This window comes from Hemicordylus capensis, chromosome 6 (assembly GCF_027244095.1).
Source record: "Hemicordylus capensis ecotype Gifberg chromosome 6, rHemCap1.1.pri, whole genome shotgun sequence".
In the NCBI taxonomy this organism is placed as follows: domain Eukaryota; kingdom Metazoa; phylum Chordata; class Lepidosauria; order Squamata; family Cordylidae; genus Hemicordylus; species Hemicordylus capensis.
In genome coordinates this window covers 139,293,766-139,298,431 of record NC_069662.1, presented here as the reverse complement: position 1 = coordinate 139,298,431, position 4,666 = coordinate 139,293,766, and the positions used below count along the sequence as shown (strand labels likewise).

Below are 4,666 nucleotides of genomic sequence, written 5' to 3'. Positions count from 1 at the left end.
CTGCTTGTAAATGTATGGGCTCTGCTGGCTGATATGCTGTGCAGGAAAACACAGGCAGTGCTGAACTGCCCATTCCACTGCAGGCACCTGAAACAATGCCTGTGGTGTTGTGGAACAGCACTTTTCAAAACTGTTGAATGTCAAAAGAGAAGAGTTATACATATCTTCTCCAGGAGGGAGCTCCAAAGCCTGGGGGGCAACCACCAAGAAGGTCCTCGTCCACACACATGACAACCAAGCTTCAGCACAGCACAGTCCCTCAAGATGACCTAGTTTGGCAGGCAGAATCATTTGAAAGGAGATGATACATGGGGGTCCAAGTTGTCTAGGTCAACAATGATGACCACCATCTTGAATTGCACCCAGAAGCATTTTGAGAGCTAATTTAAGTAGTAACGCACATCAAGTTTTTCAAAATATATTGTAAATAATGTACGCAGCATTGTGGAAGTGTGACTGTGCAATTTAAGTCAACAATGATGACCACCATCTTGAATTGCACCCAGAAGCATTGTGGCAGTGTGACTGTGCAATTTTAAGTAGGAGTGCACCAGCCCTGTTCTACAACACTTCAGGCTTAGTTTTAGATGCAGTGGTGTGGGCAGTTCAGAACCACCTGTTACACCCTGCACAGCATGTCGGCCACTGTTTTAACTGTCGCTATTTATTTCTCATCTTTCTAATGGGTTGTGCTTTAAATTAGACTTTATTCATCACTTTTATGCAGTGGGTAACATCCAGTCTAGCCCTGCCCTCATGTTGGAACATTTCCTATTTTTTATTTTTAAAAATATTTTTCAAACCCTTCCTCTGCTGCCCTAGTGTATGTCTTTGAAGGGACATCAGGGGAACTGGCAAAGAATGTGTGGGAAACTTTCTAATGCAAGGGTAGTGTTAGACCAATGGGTCTCAAAGTGGGCGGTATCGCCACCTAGTGGGCGTTGGAGCAATCCAAGGGGGCGTTGGAAGCTCCATGTAAAATTAGGGGGCGCCAGGAACCAATCGGTGGGCGGCAGAGGATTCAGCCGGCTCCCCTGCTGCGCCTGCGCAATGAGCCAAGGGAGGGGCTCATTGCGCAGGCGCAGCAGGGGAGCCGGCTAAATCCTCTGCCGCCCACTGAGACTCCACTGAGACGCTGGAGGACTGAAGCCCAGGGTGGCAGCTGCCTGAAGACACTGGAGGTCTTCAGGCAGCTGCCGCCCTGGGCTTCAGTCCTCCAGCTATCCCACCCACCGCTGGCCAAAACTTTTCAGGGGAAGGCGGTCACTAGTTTTACATGCAGTTGAGGGAGCTCGCCGACTTTTTTAATGCTCCCGCCCTTCGGAGCTCCAACGCTTCTTGTTTCAGTTATTACCATGTCTGAGGCAAAGAAAAAATGCAGGCAGTACAGTGTTGATTATTTGAAATATGGTTTCATTCAGTCTCCTTCAAATAATGCATTACCAATGTGTATAATATGCCAAAAAGTTTTCTCAAATGAAGCTATGAAGCCTTCTAGACTCCAAGAACATCTGACAAAAATCCATCCAGATAAAAAGAATAAAGATTTGCATTATTTTCAAGGACTCAAAGAAATGTTTGTAAAACAGCCCAAATTGAAAACTATCTTTTCAACAGCTTCCAAACAAGGTAACAATGGGTTGCGTGCTTCTTACAATATAGCTTTACTTATTGCAAAATCAGGGAAACCGCATACTATTGGGGAAGAACTTATTATACCAGCCATAAAGGAGGTATTACAGACTGTGCTACACAAGTCACCAACTGACATTGTCAAAAAAATTCCTTTGAGTAATGACACAGTCCAAAGAAGAATTGATGAGATGGCTGAAAACATTGAAAACTCTCTATGTAATTATTTAAAAACATCTCAGTTTTCAATGCAACTTGATGAGTCAACTTTGCCAGGGAATGAAGCCTTACTTCTCGCTTATGTGCGTTTCATAAGGGATAAACAAATCTGCCAAGAGTTATTGTTTGCCCAAACTTTAGAAACTGATACTAAAGGAGCATCATTATTTCGTGTAATGAAAGATTTTTTTGAAGAGAAAGAAATTCCCCTGAATAACATATTGTCTGTTGCTACTGATGGTGCTCCAGCGATGGTTCGACGCTACAATGGTTTTATGGCACATTTAAAGGAAGAGGTACCAAATATATTGGCTGTACACTGTGTTATTCACCGGCAACATCTAGTAGCAAAAAACCTGAGAGAACACTTACATAGCTCACTTCATCTCATCATCAGAGCAGTGAACAAAATCAGAGGTAATTCTTTGCAGGACAGGTTATTTGGACAACTCTGTATGGAGAACGATGAAGATTACAATCGTCTGCTTCTTCATACAGAAGTTCGTTGGCTATCAAAGGGAGCCAGTTTGAGCCATTTTTCCAACCTTTTCAACTCAGTGCTAGAGTTTTTGGAAGACAAAGATGCTACTTTAAGAGCAGATTTGATAAAATCAAAACCAGATATAGCTTATCTGACAGATTTGTTTAACAAATTAAGTGAAATGAACCTTCAGCTCCAAGGTGATGACCTGAATCTAATAAAAACTAAAAATGTAATTTCTGCATTTGTGGGAAAGCTTCAAATACATAAAAGAAACTTGGGATGGGGAGAATTTATCCACTTTCCAAATTTGTCAACAGTAGAAAAAAATGACAAAGATTTACTTGAATATTGCCAACATTTGGAAACTCTGGAATTGGACTTCAAAAAATGATTTCAGGATATTTTAAAAATGGATGTACCTGATTGGCTTTTGGACCCATTTTCCTGTGAAATTTCAGAAGCATCTCCAAACTTAGAAGAAGAGTTGATTGAGTTAAGAACAAATGAAGAGCTGAAATTTAAATTTAAATCTGGATACCAACAGTTTTGGCTGCAGAAGCAGATACCTGAACTTTATCCTGGTTTATGGACTATTGTTCAAAAACTTCTTATTGCATTCCCTTCGTCTTATTTAGTGGAACGTGGGTTCAGTGCAGTAGCAACGCTAATAACAACAACAACAAAAGAAATAGGCTGCAGATAGCTAATCGTGGAGATTTGAGAATGCTGTTAACAAACATGGAGCCGAATATTGACAAATTGTTAGAATCTCATCAGGCTCATCCTTCTCATTAAAACTTATTCTGTTACTAGTTTAGTTCGTATTCCTGTCCTCTATGTCCTCACCATTACTCGGGGCTGGCCCAACCCCCAGCAGTGCCTTAGGCAAGGGGCGGGGCATTCCAGGGGCAGGGCTTGGGCAGCTCACCCCCCACCCTGGGGGCGGGGCTTGGCAGGGGGGCATTAAGCATTCAATTTTTTCTAAAAGGGGGCGGCGAACCAACAAAGTTTGAGAAACACTGCGTTAGACTGAGGCCACCCAATGGCCTCGTGCTGCGGGCAGTGCTCTGTTCCACACATACACACCCCAGAGCAGGGAGCATGGTGGCCTCCTGTGATTGGGTCTTTCGAGGAGGGGGCAGAGCTTTCTGGGCTGTTAGCCCAGCATGCTCCCTCCCAGAGTCAGTTCTGACTAGGCAAGCTGCCTCTCCTGCCCTCCCTGGTTATAGAACAAGCTCTGTCTGGTTGTGCTTTTGGAGGCTGAGTAGGAATTTTTGCATCCCACCTGATTGGCTTTATGTGGGATATGTTTTGCCTACTCTGTTCTGTAACCCTTGTAGGTTAGTTAGCTAGGTCACAATGGGCAGGGGCAGTGTGGGGAGGGGTGTTCAGCAGAAGTTGGGGGGTTACACCATTGAACATCTTGGGGCTATTTAAGTCAGGGGAGTGTGTAATCCGTCCATAGATACTTCATGGTTCGGCCTACATTTCACACTCTCACTTCAAAGGCTGTGTGGCTTGGGGGCGTGAGAGGGCCCCAACCCTTTTGGGTTGGCCTTGAGGGACAGGTATAAGCACTGATCTGATGCCAGGTTCTGAGCCAGGGTGTGTCACCCGCCTGGCTGGGGAAGGGCTACATTGTCCAACCTCAGCAAAGGTTAGTCCCGTACTGCCTGGGGTGGATTTTTAAAGCAGCAAAACCCAATTTGAATTTAACAATAACGTTTTGGCCCTTTCTCCCAAGTCTTTTCCCCAGTGTATTTTGGCAGCACCATGCTGGTGGGTGAGGGACAATGGATGCTGCCCATTGTTAATAGAGGAGGATAAATACATTTAAATACATGTATATATGTATACACTAAAACATGTATTTAAATATGTTTCAGCTTAACTCTGTGCAGAAGTTAAGCTGAATGCACATATGAGTGACAGGGTCACAGGTTCCATCCCACAAAGTGTACAAGAATGTAATGTTGAATGAGAGCCAGCGTAGTGTAGTGATTAGAGTGCTGGACTAGGACTGGGGAGCCCCGAGTTCAAATCCCCATGAAACTAGCTGGGTGACTCTGGGCGAGTCACTTCTCTCTCAGCCTAACCTACTTCACAAGGTTGTTGTGAGGAGAAACTTAAGTATGTAGTACACCACTCTGGGCTCCTTGGAGGAAGAGTGAGATATAAATGTAAAGTAAATGTAAGATAAATGTTTGCACAGGATTGTGGGCATTAATTTGAAACTTGCAAACGAAGAATGCTACAAATACCATGAATATTTATGTAGCACTTTTCAGGAGAAGTTATCTGTCTGGCGCCCCCCCCCGCCAGCCTTAACAG

The 4,666-nt window shown here is 44.0% G+C and overlaps 1 pseudogene; it reads left to right on the top strand.

The window, feature by feature from the left end:
- The first annotated feature begins 1,355 nt into the window (after nt 1–1,355).
- On the top strand, nt 1,356–3,147 carry LOC128331362 (SCAN domain-containing protein 3-like; annotated as a pseudogene).
- Nucleotides 3,148–4,666: the final 1,519 nt, after the last annotated feature.